Source organism: Myotis daubentonii, chromosome 7, assembly GCF_963259705.1.
Source record: "Myotis daubentonii chromosome 7, mMyoDau2.1, whole genome shotgun sequence".
Classification (NCBI taxonomy): domain Eukaryota; kingdom Metazoa; phylum Chordata; class Mammalia; order Chiroptera; family Vespertilionidae; genus Myotis; species Myotis daubentonii.
Genome location: NC_081846.1, coordinates 1126382 through 1144936, shown reverse-complemented (window position 1 = coordinate 1144936; position 18555 = coordinate 1126382).

Below are 18555 nucleotides of genomic sequence, written 5' to 3'. Positions count from 1 at the left end.
GAGACGGACAGACTTCCTGCTGTCAGGAACCTTTGACTTTTTCCTTTCTTTTTAAAGTGATTCCTACCCTCCCTGCTGGCCCCGCCCTCTGACCCAGCCTCCTCAGGGGCAGGATGGGGAAGGGGGGAGGGCGGGCAGAGAGAGGGGACTCTTTTCTTCATATTCCCAAGTCCCAGCACCTTGCCAAGCAGAATGCAAACAATCAATAAAACGGTGAATGAATGAACATAAAAGGATGCGTACACTTGCCCAGGGAAGTAATTTTTTAAAATGAGGCTAGCCCAGCAGGCTGGCGTGGCTCAGTGGTTGAGCACTGGCCTATGAACCAGGGGGGTCACAGTCCAATTCCCCGTCAGGGCACATGTTCGGGTTGCAGCCCCTTCAGGAGGCAGCCGATAGATGACTCTCTCTCATCATGGATGTTTGTCTCTCTCTTCCCCTCTCCCTTCCTCTCTCTGAAACCAATAAAAATATTTTTAAATAAAATAACAAAATAAAATGAGGATAGTATAAGGGCTCTGGGACAACATGAAGCATAACATATCCGCATTGTAGGGGTACTACAAGGAGGAGAAAGAGAGCAAGGAATTGAACCTGTTTGAAAAAATAATGACTGAAAATCTCCCCTCGCTGGTGTGGGAGACAGACACGCCAGTCCAGGAAGCATCCCACCAGGAGCCACGCCTGAATGTTGCTTTTGTATCTTCTGAGCTCACCATGGAGCTCAGCGATGGAATTAATTCCTTCCTCTGGAGACCTAGTGATAGCTAACGTTTTCATCAGCTTCCTGATGGTGCGTTGGGCACTCACTGGGGACTTTGTGTGTGCATATGAAGTCATGTATGAGTCCTAAAACCCTGCCAGGTAGATTCCACGAGTCGTCACAATGTAAAGGTGAAAAGACTCATTTCTTCGAGATTGAATCATGTTTTCAAGGTCACAGAGGCCGTGGCAGAGGCAGACTGGACGCGTGATGGTCTGGCTCCAAGCTCACGCTCCCTGGCAGGAAGCTGCCTTTTACAATGTAAAATACACAACATACAGTATAGGAATAAACAAAGGTAAAGGGATGTAAGATATTCAAAGCGATCAGAAAATTAACAACTATCTTTACCTTCCTTCCTTCCTCTGAACTTTTTACAGCTTAATATTTACCAATAAAATATTTAAATCAAACTTTACTGTTGGTTGTATTCATCTAATAAGGTCTACTAACTTGGAAAGGTTTGTCTAAGAAGAAATTGTGAAAGAGTAACTGAACTATGGTTTGAGTAAAGACTAAAAATGGTCTTAATCTACTAAAGTTTCACCATGAAGAAAACAGTTATAGCCCGGCTGGCGTGGCTCAGTGGTTGAGTGTCAACATATGAACCAGGAGGTCACGGTTTGATTCCCGGTCAGGGCACGTGTCCGGGTTGTGGGCTCGATCCCCCGTGTGGAGACATGCAGGAGGCAACCAATCAATGGTCCTCTCTCACCATTGATGTCTCTCTCTCTCTCTCTCTCTCTCTCTCTCTCTCTCTCTCTCTCTCTCTGTTGTTGGTATTAATAAAGGAAGTATGAATTAAGTTATTGTGAGCAATATTCTTTTAGATGAATTAGTGCCTTCACCAATTTTGTCCCTTTTAAATGATTCATTGAGGGGGTTTTCTAAACTCTCCAGTCTTACTTCCTCTAAACACTTGGAGACTAATTAAAGATTTCCTCCTTCTGTCATTATGGAAAAAGGACAGGGAATTTTCATAAAGTGTTACATATTTGGATTTAATAGGAAATGATTACATTCACTAGGGCAGTGGTCGGCAAACTCATCAGTCAACAGAGCCAAATATCAACAGGACAAGGATTGAAATTTCTTTTGAGAGCCAAATTTTTTAAACTTAAACTATCTAGGTAGGTACACTGTTATTAACTTCATTAGGGTGCTCCTAAGCTGGTCTTTGCTAAAAACGTCCTCAATCTGAGGGAGGGACGTTCGCTGAGGTCGACCCCTTCCAACTCTCCCATCCACACTCGTCTTGTGTACTTGTTTCGGATAGAGGAGTGTGAGTGGGAGAGTTGGAAGGGGTCGACCTCAGCGAACGTGCCTCAAAACAATGTACCTCGCCCGCGGCCCACCTGCGCCGCATCTCCCGTCGCCTGACCGACCGACCGACACACCCCACTTCTTCTAACTCCATTTCTTCAAAATAGACTCGCCCAGGCCGAAAACCGACTTCTGCGCGTGGGCCACGAAGTTTCAATCGCACTGTCCGTGCGCACCCGCATGTGGTATTTTGTGGAAGAGCCACACTCAAGGGGCCAAAGAGCCGCATGTGGCTCAAGAGCCACGGTTTGCCGACCACTGCACTAGGGGCGTAGATACAAAGCTCTTAATCACATAACTGCATTAGGTTTAGCTCCTAGACACATAAAAGAATTAAATAAAGGTTTGGTGCATAGTCAGCATTTTTGTGAAGCATAGAGTTCTTTCTACAGTTCTTTTTCTTTTGAGTTTTGAAAAAATAACTACTATTGTAGAGGTGGTTACATTGACTAATGCTCTTAGGCATAAGTGAGGTTCTTTACAAAACTGAGTTAACATTTTAATCCTGTTTCAGGTTAATTATTCTACTTTAGTTTCTAATATCTTTATCATTCACAAAATTTTACAACTGTGACTGTAATAAAAAGTTCCTAATGGAGAATAAATGTTTCCATATACCTAAACAATAAATATATGGAAGAAAACTTCAAGGGCAGTGTAACAACTGTGTCTGGCCTAAAACCAAGAGGGAATGACACTCCTTAAAAATAATTCAAGCCTGGCCGGCGTGGTTCAGTGGTTGAGGGTTGACCTATGAACCAGGAGGTCACGGTTCGATTCCCAGTCAGGGCACATGCCCGGGTTGTGGGCTTGATCCCCAGTGTGGGGTATGCAGGAGGCAGCCGATCCATGATTCTCTCTCATCATTGATGTTTCTATCTCTCTCTCTCCCTCTCCCTTCCATTCAGAAATCAATAAAAATATATTTTTTAAAAAATTTCAAGCTCAGGTCGGGGGGATAGAGGGGAGCTGTTGAATGGAACTGTCCACATGATGGAACCATTCCGCACCTGTGTTGCCCCAAACACTCCCATTGGGCAGATGGGATGACTGAGCCCGTGGTCAGTGTAACTGAGAAATTACACTTTAAATTTTATTAAATAGTTTTTTATTGATTTCATAGAGGAAGGGAGAGGGGGAGAGAGAGAGAGAGAAACATCAATGCTGAGAGAGAATCACTGACCAGCTGCCTCCTGCACGCCCCCAACTGGGGATCGAGCCCACAGCCCTGGCTTGTGCCCTTGACTGGAGTTGAACCTGGGACCCTTCCGTCTGCAGGCCGACGCTCTATCCACTGAGCCAAACCAGCTAGGGCTACATTAAATTTCATTTAAATTTCATAGCCACATGTGGCTAGTGCCTCCCAAACTGAACAGCATGGTTATCAGTGGTACATACAAGCTGGAAGAATTGGAAGTGATGGGCTCTGGTCTCTCCCAGGTTTATACTGCCCTCGGTGCGAAAATGAGCGGTTCCATGTTATTTCGCCTCCAGGTTCTGCTCCATTGTGCACCAAGTCTTCCCGTTCCTGTAGCCAGGATCCAGCCATCATTAGCTTAGTCACCTGGCCCTGCGGCGGGCCCAGTGCGGTGGAAAAAAACAGGATCCGCTCCGCCCGCAGTCCTCTAACCTCCTCCCCTCCCTCTCACTGCCTCCACAGCCCTCCCTCCCTTTCACCCACCTTTCTCCAGGCGAAGGGTGGGGGGCAGGGGCGGTGGGCGGCAGGGAATCTCCAGACCCCTGGAAGCCAGGAAGGCCTCCTATGCCCTCTGTAGACACCTGCTTGTCTTCTCTGTATTTTAGCAGCTCGAGTCTCACAGCCGTGGCTGGAGGAGGGAGACTGTTGGGAATGGACAGTGGGATTTTCACCACAAGCGGTTTCACTCTCACTCTGGCCAAGCCCTGCAGGCTGACCCCACCAAGATCCTGGGACAGATTCTCGCTGTGAAGGGTTTTCTGTTCTCACCACCTCCCGAGGGCGAAGGCGAGGCCGAGCTCGATTTCCATCCGGCTGAGAGCAGCGTCTGATAATGTCTGATAACAGCTTTCCCTTCCGGTTCCTTCCCGCTTTCACTCACTGGTGTTCAATGTTCTTGGCAGTGGGACCCCCCCGCCCCGCCCCCTTCAGAGGACATGTGAGCAGAATTCCCAGACCGGAGGCAGGTCCAAGAGCAGGGCCAGGTGTTCAGGGTCTCCATCCAGCACGGCCAAAGCCTAGGCTGGCTTGATTGATTGATTGATGATTGATTTGTATTGATTTCAGAGAGGAAGGGAGAGGGAGAAACATCTGTGATGAGAGAGAATCACGGATCGGCTGCCTCCTGCACGCCCCCCACTGGGGATTGAGCCCGCAACTCCAGCCTGTGCCCTGACTGGGAATCGAACCCAGGACCCTTAGGTGTGCAGGACGATGCTCAACCACTGAGCCACGCCGGCCAGGGCCAGAGGCCTTATTTTAAAATGGCAAAACGGTAGGCCAGGGTGAACCCGGGGACTGCAGCCATCTGAGGAGTCAGGTGTCGATGATAAAATCATACCATCGCTGCAGGCCGCAGGGCTCAAATCTCAGATCCGCCTGGAGTGACAAAGCCCGCTCGCTGGTGACAGGCGGGGGACGGCCTCCCACCCACACCCCCAGCGCTGCTTCCGGAACCCCCCGCGTTGCTTGCAAACCGCAGACGATGTTGCGACACCGGCTCCGAGTGCAGTCCTGGAAAGTGGCCTCGGAGGAGGCCGCGAGGCTGCAATTGTTAAGGAAAACACCCGCTCTGAGGGCATAAGCGGAACAAACGTGGAAACGTCTGTCAGTCACCAAACGGAAGCGTGTGGACACAGCCGTTCGCTCTGCACATTGGCTCGTGGGGCCGGCTGGGGGAGCCTTTGCCAGGCTTCTGTCCGCTGAGTCAGCAAGTCCGTTCCCGGCCCCAGCGGCTCCGAGGGTGAGTCACGGCCCCGCCCCAGGAGCCGCACAGCCCGCAGCCACGAGTCTAGACGGCTGGGGCTGGGCAGCCTCCTGGCCATTTGTGGCGTCGGCCCCCCTTCTCCCGGGAAGCCTCCAGGGGGAGAGACCGAGGCTCAGAGGCAGCAGCACACGCAGGAGGCCTGGCTGCGTCGGGTTCCAGCATCAGGTTCAGGCCGAGCTGCACGACGTGATGTACGTCTCACGCAGTAACTGGGGCACCATTTTCCTAACGGAACAGCTTCCCTCACCTGCAGCTCACACCCACCTGGCAGCCCCCAAGTGTGGGCCTCACGCCCTCCGGGGTCAGAGACGCAGGGCTGTTGTCCTGAGCGCACCTCCCCTCGTCTCTTATTCATCATGCAATCGCTGCCTGGCCTCCGAGAGGGAAACGAGTCACCGAGGAGCAGAGGTCTCCAGAGCGGGCTTCCCAGGCCTGGGGCCACGCGGGGGCTTGAGCCGCCTGGGGGTTTGGGCGGAACTCAGATTCTCGCTCAGCCGCCCGCCCTGCGGCCTCACTCTCTGCTCCTCTAACCAGCTCCCGGGTCAGCACACGCTGGTCCCGGACCACACGCTTCAGTGACAAGGTTTTCGATGTTTCTCAAACCTGGTGAGCATTTTTTAACATATACTTTATTGAGCTCAGAGAGGCAGGGAGAGGGAGAGAGAGAAACATCAAGGATGAGAGAGAATCATGGATCGGCTGCCTCCTGCAGGGTCCCCACTGGGGATGGAGCCCACAGCCCGGGCCTGTGCCCTTGACCGGGAATCAGACTGTGACCTCCTGGTTCCTGGGTCGACGCTCAACCCCTGAGCCAGGCGGCCGGTAGGCAGAGAGTGGGCCTCCAGCAGGTACAAGGGGAGAGCAGAAGGCCCAGGGCCACCCATCTGAGTCTCCTTCCCCAGCGAGCGCGGAGCCTGTGTTTGTTGCGATAAATGCCTCTGGTCACGGGCTCATTCCTCGGTTCCAGAGACACAACCCCGAGCCCGGAAGAATCTGCTCCCAGCTCCGCTCCCAGCGCTTCTGGGAGCTCCTGGGCTCCCGTGTGCAGCCGCGCAGCCGGCTTTGGTGGGTCTGCTCGCGCGGGTGGGGTTGCTGTCACCCGGCTGGGGGCAGAGCCTGGAGGAGCCCGGGTGGGCCTGGGGTGTGGACGCCTGGGCTGTGACCTGAGCCCGAGCGGAGCTGCGAGGGTCGCCTCCCTGCTCCAGGCCTCACTCAGCTGTGCTTTGTTCTTTGTTAAAATAGATTTTTGTTGATGTCAGAGAGGAAGGGAGAGGGAGAGAGAGATAGAAACCTCAAGGATGAGAGAGAATCATGGGTCCGCTGCCTCCTGCAGGCCCCCCAGTGGGGATCGAGCCCACAACCCGGGCCTGTGCCCTTGCCCGGAATCGGACCTGTGACCTCCTGGTTCCTGGGTCGACGCCCAACCACGGAGCCACACCCGGCCGGCCGGGCTCAGCTGTGCTTTCTAAGCAGGTGGGAGAGGCGGGAGGTTTTATTACTAACGGTGAGGTCACGAACTAGCTCCCAGCTTGGAAATGTCGTCTCTGACACTTTCCCCCGGAGTCTCAGTAAGTTATTCCCCTTAAATGTTCCCAGTGGAGGCCAAGCAGCCAGCATGCTGCCTCCAAGGAGCCTGGAATGTGCGCCTGCCCCTCCGTGCGAGGCCTGGCCGGAGCCGAGGAATGTAACCTCAGGAGAAATCGGCTCCTCAGGGCCTTGCTTCTCACGCGTGTAGCATGGGTGTGGCACACACTCACACGGGCCCAGCAGACTGTGCACAACAGCCTCGTTCTTAACCAAACACCTCCCCATTTTTCTTCTAATTTTGTTACTTTAGTGTCAACCATTTTTATGTTCTCGCCCTTGAATTACAATCTTTTCTGCAGAATTGTTTACCTTTGGGTTTGTTCGTACTTTATACTGGAGTGTCACCCCACGGAATTTTTTTTTCTTTTATATTTTCTCCTCTTCTTCCCCCTTTACCTCCTCCCCCTCCCCCCTCCTCCCCCTCCTCCTCCTCCTCATCCTCCTCTTCCCCCTCGTCTCCTTCCCCCATCCTCCTCCTCCCCCTCCTCCTGGATTGGTCCCAGTTGGTCCCAGTCTCAGCAAATCTCACTTGTAGAGCTGGAGGTTCCAGACATCTTCCTGAGCCTGTTAAGCCTCTGAACCCTGTAATTAACATGCCTCCCCCCAGCCGCCCCTGCCTGGGCCACACACTCCGTTTCAGTAACATTTGCCAAGTGAAAGGGGGTTTCCCTTTGGCCTCCATCAGCGCAGGTTCTGTCTGGCTGTCTGCCAGCATCTGAGCACTTTGTGCAGGAGGGAGGGGGCCGTGGGAGGACGTGAACGCAGGGCATGGCGTTTCGGGATGGAGAGGAAGTGCCCACGACGCACCGCTGACCAGGAGGCGGCCGAGGGAGTGTTCTCGGTCACAGCCGTCCTCGGACCCTCACCGGAGGCGGCGTTGCTGGGAAACGATGATGTGCTGGTTAAATGTCCTCACAGCAAACAGCAAACCCCAAACAAAAAGGTCCATTAGAAACCTGCAGCTCCTTGCCGGCCAGTGTGGCTCAGTGGTTGTCGGGGTTCGATTCCTGGTCGGGCACAGGCCCAGGTTGTGGGCTCCGTCCTCAGTCGGGGGCGTGCAGGAGGCAGCCGACCCGTGAAGAATCTCATCACTGATGTTCCCACCTCCCTCCCTCTCCCTTCCACTCTGAGATCAATAAATTAAAAATAAAAAGGATGAAGGAGGGCTCCGGTGCCCAGGGCTGCGCCTGGACCAGCTGCTGCCCGGGCCACGGGGCTTCTCACAGCAGCAGGTGCGGCCGCACCCCGTCCCCCGGAGCCGGTGCCTGGGAATCCCCGAGGGCGACGACCCAGGTGCTTGTTGCCATAGAAGCACTTTCCCCATCATGTCATGTGGTGAGTCCGGAAAGCCCTGAAGAGGAGGAGGTTGCCAGGGCAACAGCAGGTGCGTGGGGGCTCCGCCCTCCCCACCCCGCCCCTGCACCTCTCCATCCAGCGTCCGTAATAAAGGGAGATCCCGTGAGCATTCTGTTCCGAGATGTGAGCCACCAGCAAGTTAACTGGGGAACCTCCGACCTGGAGCCGTGTCCATCCAGCACAGGCCCGGGCTCGTCTGGAGCGGGTGGAGGGCGGGCGGCCTCGGGGGTGTGATCTGGCGCGGCCCCGGGTGGACAGGGTCAGGACTGAGCTGGTTTGGGGGGGCCCAGCGGGTGGGGCAGGCCTGCTGGTGCGAGGGAACCCCGTCTCCTGCCAGGGGGTGTGGAGGCTCTGCGTGTGCAGAGCCTGGAGGGCGGACGCTGGGAAGAGCCGGGACTGTGGGCTTTTCCCTCACACGCCCATCTGCCATCTAGGCTGCAGGAGAGCGTGGAGGAGAGAGGCGCAGCCCCCAGGCCATCCTGGTCAGGACGTCTTCTGGAAGCTCTGAGAACACGGTCTATCCTTTGCCAGAACTTAGTCATCTGGCCACACCTAGCGACCAGGGGCTGAAAAGCAGGTGTTTTGTTGTTGTTAATCCTCATCCGAGGGTATTTCCCCATGGATTTTTAGAGAGAGTGGAAGGAGGGGGGGGAGAGACAGAGAAACATCGACGTGAGAGACACGTCGATTGGTTGACTCTCGCACGTGCCCTGCCCAAGGCCGGGGATCGATCCTGCAACTGAGGTACGTGCCCTTGACTGGAATCGAACCCACAACCTTCTGTCCATGGGCCAATGGTGTATCCACTGCGCCACACCGTCCAGGGCGAAGGTAGAGGGTGTCTAGCCAGGCATGTTAATACGTCAAGTCAAGGTACCAAGGACGGCGGGGCCGGTGGGCGTGGGCGAGGCAGGGGGCGAGGCAGGGGGCGGCCCTTCACCTCCTCCACGCAGTGCGATCACAGCTGTGGAATTGTGTGGCAGAGCCAGGCCTGGGAGTGAGGCAACATGAGGACACGTGCGTTTTGGGGGGGCTCTGGTTGGAGAGAGACTGGGGCGTGGGGAAGGAAGGGAGGGCCGCGTGGGCAGGGTGTGGGGTGGGTGCGGGGAGCGTGTGGGCATTCAGTAGAGAGGACTTCGAAGTGTTGAGACGTTGAGAATAAGACAGAAAATGAGGAAGGGGAGTGTGTTGGCTGAAACAATTGTTTTCCAGATTCAGACCTGTGTCATTTCTTTCTCCTTTGCCCAGCCCCCTCCCGGGGCCACTTCTCTCATCGTCGGCTCTCACAGTCGTGAACCGTGACCCCCCACAGCCCATCTCTGTTTTAAACACCTCGATGGTAAGTTAGCACTTACTTGTGTCACGTGTAGCTTGAGAGTGTGAAGGCTTTCAAGGAAGGCACACTGGCCTTTTTTATTTTTTTAATACATTTTTATTGATCTCAGAGAGGGAGAGGGAGAGAGAGAAACATCAATGATGAGAATCATCGATCGGCTGCCTCCTGCCCTGACCTCCTGGTTCCTAGGTCGATGCTCCACCTCTGAGCCGCGCTGGCTGGTGGCTCACTGGCCTTTGTTACCATTGTCCCCATGCCTGGCATCGCGCCCGAATACACAGCAGCGAGCACTTGCTTCGCTAACGGAGCGAGCAGGTAGAGGCCGCGCTGAGAGGGGAAGAATGCTGGTCGGGTGCATACCAGGGCAGGCTCTGGAACGGGCCCTCCAGGGAGGGGCACACGAAGGGAGGATTTGCTAAGAACAGCTGCAGATGGACAGACATCAGTTTCCTTGTGATCACGTCATCCTGCTCTTTCCACCCAGACAGACCTGACACCTGCTCTTCTGCTTCCTCCCCACGTAGCGAGCCACCTGGGCTCTGCCTGACTGTGGCCGCCCCCCGCCCCCCGCCCAGCCCTGTATCAGACAGAAATCATAGTCCAAAAACTCCTTGCCAACGTTCACAGGAGGGGGCAACATTCCTTCCCACCCAGTGACCTTGTGAAATGTATTCTACTAGCCTGGGCCTCAGTTTCCTGATCTGTAAAGTGGGAACACTATGGACCCACAGGTCAGGGCTGTGGAAGGAGGTGAGGAAACCCACGTACAGCTCTCCGCAGTGACTGTCACCAGGGTGCCTCCAGCACAGGTGGGCGCTATTCCCTGCCCAGGAGCGGGAGGCTAGGAGGCGGGGCCCAGGCCTGCCTGGTACACAGGACCCTTCCTCCAGGAAGGCCTCCGAGAGTGGGAGCCACGGGGGCCATGAGGGGAGGGGGACTGGCCAGTGAGCGGCGGTGCCCCGGGGCGGGAAGGGGGAGCTGAGACCGAGTCCCGCCCACACTGGCTCTGGGGCACCTCCAGGACCCCTGGGCAGTGGGGAGCAGCGGGAGGGAGCAGCGAGCCGGCTGCACTGGGTCACGGGTGCACACGGTTGGCACTGACTCAGGGGCTTGAGAGGAAGGGAATTTCCTAAAGGCCTCGCTCCTGAATCAGACACCGTTTGTCTAAGAAAAAAAGCCTCACTCGCAAGTCATGTCAGGCAAAACCAAAACACAAAGCCCTCAAACACAGGCCAGGGAGAGGAATTTCCTGGCTCACAGCCCTGGGAATCCAGCAGCCTCACCTTTTTTTTTTAAAGCTATGGTGGGAAATAAATAAGTATATAAATAAAAATAATAAAGATATGGTGTTGCCCGCAGGCGTGGCTCGGTGGTGCAGCATGGATCTACAAACCAGGAGGTCACAGTTCGGTTCCGGGTCAGGGCACAGGCCAGGGGTGTGGGCTCGGTCCCCAGTGGGGGCATGCAGGAGGCAGCAGATCGAAGATTCTCTCTCATCACTGATGTTTGTTTCGCTCTCTCTCCCCTCTCTCCTCTCCTCCTCTCTGAAATCAATACAAATATATTTTTAAAAAAGATATGGTGGTACCGGTGCAGTGATGCAAAGATGATTTTTTTTAAACATATTTTTATTGATTTCAGAGGAAAAACTGCAGTCCTGGTTCTCCTACTCCCTGGCATGTAATTCAGTGTTTTTCGTGTCCGTCCATAAACACATAAACACATACAGGTGCCCCCCAAAGTGGACGTACCCTTTAACAGCTGGTACTCCGTTTTGAAAATGCAGCGTATTTTAATGAACACAAACTTCATTGCTATTCAAAGTGTGTGCGTCCGGGTTGGGGGGACACCCTATCTGTGCACATCTGTCCTGTCCCGTTGTAGTGCGAGCTGCTAGCAGGCAGGGGTCCCGCCGGGTGCCCTACGTAAGTCAGGATGAAGAAATAATTGGGTTCGCCCTGGCTGGTGTGGCTCAGTGGGTGGAGCGTCAGTCTGCGGACCGAAGGGTCCTGGGTTCGAGTCAGGGCCAGGGCACATACCTCAGTCCCAGGCTCCTCCCCAGCTCGGGCCCTGGTCAGGGCTCATGCAGGAGGCAACCCATCGATGTGTCTCTCTCACATGGATCTCGCCCTGTCTTTTCCTCTCTCTCCCGCTCTCCCTAAAAATCAATGGGAAAATGTCTCTGGCGAGGCTTAAAGAAGAGGAGAGAATTCTGCTCGGTGATTCATTCACACACAGGCTGTTTCCAGGCAGGGCTGACACGTCAGAAGCAGCTGAGCTCCCGGTGGCTTCAGAGCAGGAATCATAATCCCGCTGGCAGGGATGAAGTCATCCTAACTCGTTGTTTTTTTAGAAACACGATGTGAACAATATCCTGCTGACCGGAAAGACGGCATCCTCAGCCCGCAGCAGAGCCGCGGCTCCCCCAGCACGACGCTGTAAGGGGGACATTTCAGGTCGTGGGTTGGGTCCTTCTCCCGCTTCGGGAGACAGGCCCACACTGTCCGATGGAACACAGGCGGCTTCCAGCTCAGGGCGGTGATTTCTTTCCCTTTCCATTGTGATAAGGTGCGAATTCACTGGTTTAAAGGCTGAGCCGTATCCATGTAAACCCGAGGCTCTGAGCCTGTGTGTGTGTGTGTGTGTGTGTGTGTGTGTGTGTGTGTGTGTGAGATAGACAGAGAGGTACAGGGGATGATGGAAACTGACCAGTTGTCTGGGAAGCATGAGTTCAGGGTGACACAGGAAAGTGCCAAGAAGCTAAAATCAATGTGCAATCGAGAGGCGGGCTGGCGTGGCTCAGAGGTTGAGCATCGATCTAGGAACCAGGAGGTCAGGGTTCAGTTCCTGGTCAGGGCACCTGCCCGGGTTGTGGGCTCCATCCCTAGTGTGGGGCGTGCAGGAGGCAGCCGATCAGTGATTCTCTCTCATCATGGATGTTTCCATCTCTCTCCCTCTCCCTTCCCCTCTGACATCAATAAAAATCACACATGAAGAAACAGTATTTATAGACTGACCACAGCAGACAGAGGAACCGACAACCCCGGTGTCGTGCCAGCTGCAGGTGCTGACAGCTCCCTGAGGGAGGACGGGAGACCGGCGGGGCCACGAGCTTCAGGGGGCGAAGAGCCCCGGCGGAGCCCTGGGGGGGGGGGGCCGGAGGGGTGGTCGGGGGGGGGTTACAGCATGGGGTGGGCGGCTGGCCTGGGGAGGAGCACTTCCCGGGGAACCCCAGCATCACAGAGTCCTGCAGCCCAGGAGCCCAGGGAACCCGAGGCGGGGCACCCCCAGGGCTGGGCACCCCCACGGCAGGGCACCCCCACAGCTGGGCACCCCCACAGTGGTTAGGAGGAAACAGGCTGGGCTGGGCAGTGATGGGGAACCAGATAGTTCTCCCCATGCCTCGCTGCTCCCTCCCGCCTCTTCCTCTCCTTGCAGGTAACAAACCCTTCCGCTGGGCATTTTTGTTTAAATATATTTTTATCGATCTCACTGGGGCCTGTGCTCTGACCTCCTGGTTCCTAGGTCGGTGCTCGAGCCCCGAGCCAGCGGCCGGGCTGCTCTTCCTTCTCACCCACGGGAGGGGTGCACGGTGAGGGGCGTCTGTACCTGGCGGTCTGGGGCCGCAGGGAGGAGGCAGGGGAGAGGCGTGTCTCCTCGCTGTGTCCAGAGCACATCTCCCGGGTGGCTTAAGAGCCAACATGCCATTTTGCTGTTTTTCAGCAAGAAAATCGCAAGGGAATGGTGGAAAGATCTCCAGAGTTTATAGAAATTAGTGTGAAGTTGGGGTAAACTCTGGAAATAGATTTTTTCATCTGAATGTTGACTGTATGAAACAGTTGAAGGATAAACTTTGCACATTAATGCTGGACATGTATAACTTAATCAACTGCTCCAAAATTTTAATCCATTAAAAAGTTAATTGACTCTTTTTCTGGCCTAATTCAATAAATACAATTTAGTCCATGTAGTTAAATGAAATCTAATTTGTGCTCTAAATGAGCTAATAGTGTCTATCAAATTATAAGCATATTAAACAGACATTAATAACTGTGTTGGGAAGTTACTGCTCATTAGGAATCGGAGGAAGTGGGGTGGGTGGGATCTGCAGCTAAGTGGGGAGACCCACCTTTTGGGGGTCAAACCTGGCCCTTTTGGTGGCGCAGCGTAGTCCTCTGGGTGCGACAACACCGATCGCCAAAGATCACCCTCTCTGCTCACTCCCAGTCTCTGCGTGGGCGTCCGGAGCTGAGCTGTGGCTCGCAGACGGGCGGCTCTCGCAGGTCCCGGCACGTCCCCCGCACAGCCACCTCCCACCTCAGGGTCCAAGTCGCCTTCCAGCCTCATCGACAGGCCGGATTCTCATTCACTTCAGTCATTCAGGGCCTTCGAGGAACCCAAGAATTTGCTCGTTCTAAAAAGAATGCCACGCCTCGCCCACTCCTGTACTTTCTGTTGTTGTTGATCCTCACCCGAGGATATTTTTCCATTGATTTTTAGAGAGCGTGGAAGGGAGAGGGAGAGACAGGGAGAAACATCAATTGGTTGCCTCCTGCACACAACCGAGGTGTGTGCCCTTGTTCACAATTGAACCCGGGACCCTTCCGTCCGTGGGCGGACGCTCTATCCACTGATCCGAACCGGCTAGGGGAGTCCTGGGCCTTAACACTGCTACTTGACTGTGAAAGCTTGCTTTTGAGTTTTTAGGATCCTGAATCTTAACTATGGTTTCCTGAGGCCTTAGAACCACTTCACCCATAAATCAGACACCTCTCAGCCACCTCCTCCCTTCATGGTCCCATCTGCTGAACTGAGCCACACGTGCTCACACTTCGCCTCTGCACGTCCAGAGTCAGGTAAAGGGTTGTGATAAGAAGCCCTGGCCTCCCCGTCTGAGAGACGGCCCTCCCGTGCGTGCTCGGGCACACGCACACACACGTGCGCACACGCACACGCACACGTGTTGCACTGTATTGAAATCAGCCACTTATTTTCCCATCTGCCCAGCAGACTGGGGCCCGGCAGTGGGGTCGGGCTCTTGCTGTTGTTTTAATGGGACCTTCAGCCCCGTTACCCGGTGCCCCTGCAGAGCTGGCACACAGTAGCTGCAGTGTTTGCTGAGCCAATGAAAAGGCGGAGATGCTTAAAAAGAAACAACGTAGTGGAGACTCACCACCTTGCCCCTCCAGGTCTGACTGAACTACGGTCTGTGCTAAGTGGACACGGCCCCACACGGTCAGGTGTCACACGGTCCTTTCTGTGATTCCCGTGAGTTACTGACGCCACACGTGGTCCATTAAAGCAGGGGCACTGCCGCGCAGGCAACGACGCAGGAAATGCTGTCCTGAGGCACGCTATCGAGGGTGTTGCTTGGTCACTCTGACGAGAACGCTCTAGTCACCAGGGCTACTGCGAGGCCGGCGTCTCACTGAGAAGTGGGTCCATCGGATGCCGCGCGCTGCTCTGCGAGCTCACGGCGTCACTGCCCCGTCGCTGGGGTCCCGGGTGCCCATTCGTTCTGCAAGCAGCCGCGGTGTCCCAGCCCAGCGGGTGCATCGGGGGTCCGCTGCCGAGGGAACAGCTGGGACGTTGTCCGAGTGAAACCGCAGCCATGGCCGTGTTCCCTTGGCAGGCACAACAGCCCAGTGTCCCGGCGACGGTCAGGAACAAAGAGCTACTCATACAGCAATGCCCTTGAGACTGAGGTTGGATTCTGCCCCCCACACCGGCGATGGGACTGGGGACCTTCCCTTCACCCTCTGGGACTCGCTCACCTCCTCTGAACATGGGACAACAGTACTCAGCTCACGGGACCCCAAGTAGGCAAAACAATCTAGAAGAACAAAACATGCCCAAGACGAAGTTGGACGCTGACCTTACACCACGTAGAAAATGAACTCAACACGGATGAAAGACTAAACCTAAGGCCTAAAACTGTAACTTCTAAAACATGGGAGAAAAGCTTCAGGACAAAAGATTTAGCAATAATTTTTTTAAAAATATGTATTTTTATTGATCTCAGAGAGGAAGGGAGAGGGAGAGACAGAAACATCAATGATGAGAGAGAATCATGGATGGGCTGCCTCTTGCACGCCCCCACTGGGGATGGAGCCCATAACCTGGGCCTGTGCCCTGACCGGGAATCCAACCCGGGACCCTTCAGTCCACAGGTTGACGCTCTATCCACGGAGCCAAACCAGCTAGGGCAATAATTTCTTAAAATAAAGCCAAAAGTACAGGCAATGAAAGCAAAAATAGACTGGTGGGATTATATCAAACTTAAAAATTTTTCACATCAAAGGAAACAATCAACACAGTGAAAAGATAACCTGTGGAATGACAGAATATATTTTCAAGTCTTATTTATTGATTTTAGAGAGGAAGCGAGGGAAAGAGAGATAGAAACATCAATGATGAGAATCACTGATCGGCTGCCTCCTACACGCCCCACCCTGGGGATCAAGCCCTCAACCCGGGCCTGTGCCCCGACCTAGGATGGAACTGTGACTTCCTGGTTCACAGGTCGATGCTCAACCACTGGCCGGCCGGTGTTCCCTTGGCAGGCACAACAGCCCAGTGTCCCGGCCCAGAGAAACTGATTCGGACAGTTCTACTAATGCAGCTCTTCGGAATCTGGCTTACTGAACACGTTTAAACAACTCACTATAAAGCTCCGCTGCAAGATCTAACTTACGCAAAACTATGGCAAAAAAAAACAAGCCTCTCTGTGAAAGTCACTGCCCAGCAAATTCCTACATATTGTTGTTTCTCACAGCAGCACTCCTCCCAGTTCTACGCGCGAGTAGCCCACTCCCGTGCATGCAATTAAGTCGGCAGAAAAACGGCGGTGCGAGAACAAACCTGCCAGCAGCCGCGTGAGCCCGGCGCCCAAAGCCCTTGGCTCGCGTAGGTCTTCCCTAGGCTCCGCCGCTCGCCCGGGACGAGTCCCGACAGCTCGGTTTGCACTTGGTCTTCTGATCAACTATCAAAGGGAGCGAAGATGAAAAGGTGAGCAGCTTCTGAAGACGTGGCACCAGCCGTTCTGTCGGGAAGGACGAGCAGTGATCCCTCCAGTTACCAAAGCCGAGAGAAATCTGCATTTTCACTTATTTCACTTCAAATAAACTGGCAGCGTTCTAGACAGCCCATAGCCTGTTGAATGTGATTAGGCGCCATTTCTGATAGAAATGAGTGAGTTAATGAAGCTAAGACAATTGGCTTTATTGTATTAAGCGAGCTTCTTCATTTTAAAATGCTACCCCGCTAGAGCCACTCAGGAAAGCCTCAGTCCCAGCGCTGCTGTTTCTGTCCCGAGTGGCGTTGTGGAGGGGTGTGGGTTAGGTGATGATTACTTATCCTTGTCTCTCTACCCTTCTCACATTGTTTCTCTTAATTAAAATTTCCAGAAATAACTTGAAAACCATCTTTTGAAGATCTGAATACTCTGCAAACGCTTAAAAAACACTGTTTTGACGAAATACTGTTTTTCTGAATATAGGCAGTATCTGGTCTTCTCTCTTCTTGTATTTCTTTGAATTGTGCTTATACATAAACTGTGTGTGTGTGTGTGTCCTGGAGTTTTATTCCTACCACATTCTAAATCAATGAATGGTTAGTGATCTGATCCGAGCACTGAAAACATATGGTACAGTTACACAATTTCATTATCAGGTTCCCCATGGTGGGCTTAGTGTCACACAAACCATTTGTGCAAAAATAAGAAAAAACTGTAATTCCCTTCGATTAGAAGGGTTTTGACAAACCTGGGGTTGTGATGAGCCGTAACTGTCAGTGAGGATAAGACAGCGAGGGCTGGCCGATGTGGTCCAGATCAGATGACGCCGAGTCCTCACTGGGGGGCACGCCCTCGTTACAGACTACCCGGAAGCAGGTGCCACACCAGCTCCCCCTGTGGGAGGCTTACATCTTAAGCTTCTGAATTTCTAAACACAAACCCTTTAAAATGAAGCTAACTGACAATGGATTACAGAGACCTACTGAGTTAACAATGGGAATTACATAAAAGAGCAATTTGTAAGAAAAAACTATTTGAAAGTCAAGTTATGTGTAAATGTGTTTAAAAATGAAGAGTCAATTTCAGACCTACTGTATCAATACAGGGGCCTAAGTTATTTAGAGGTAGATTTAATTATCCGTTTTGTCTTTCTCAGATTAAAATGCTTTGCATTCTCTGAGCATATATAGCATTCTCATGCTTGCTGTAAGGTAGTAATACTTGAGATTTAAGTTAAACACCAAAAAGCCTTTAGCAGGTCTACTTTATGTACATTAAAAACAAAAAAACAAAAACCCCACACAGTTTAAGGTCTAAAGTAAATGGATTCTAACTTTTATGAGCCAATTCTTAGGAAAAGTTTTAGATGGTTTCAAAATGGGAAAAAAGACTGCTTGGGTATAGCTTTAGAAAGATTTAAGCTCATTCGATTATTTAAAAATGCTTTATTATTAAAAATGCAATAAATAACATCTAAAACTTTTTTATAAAAAGAATGGACCAGCCCTAACAGGTTTGGCTCAGTGGATAGAGCGTCGGCCTGTGGACTGAAGGGTGCCGGGTTCGATTCCGGTCAGGGGCATGTACCTTGGTTGCGGGCACATCCTTAGTAGGGGGTGTGCAGGAGGCAGCCGATCGATGGCTCTCTCTCATCCATGTTTCTAACTCTCTATCCCTTTCCCCTCCTCTCTGTAAAAAATCAATAAAATATATATATATATATTTTTAAAAAAGAACGGACCAATCTTTCATAGATACAAACTAAAACTCAAGCCGTCTTCTCATACACGAAGTATTCCAAGTGCACTGTCGTTGTGGATGGGGAATGAAGCTCGATGTGCCCCATTTGAAAGCGGCAATTATAGACTCGACAACCAGGCAGGCAGTTTCTTTTCTGCCGCTGATATTGCCATTTGCCAAGATTTACAATCATCTTCCTCAGGCTTCACACTTAGAAGCACCCTAACTCTATATGCAGATGAAGAAACGAATGCTTAGAGGCTTATTCATCCATTTACCGGAAGCAGAAGTGGGACTAGGGCCCAGGCCACCTGACACAGCGCTATTCTCTTAGCTGCCGTAACACCCACTTCTATTTGCAAATAACAGAAGTGCCTGTATCTGAAAATACACTCGCACAGAAGTAATGAAGAGGTGTCACCGGTACTAACGATGCCATTAGCATTTCGTGCCCATTGAAATGTCACCCTAA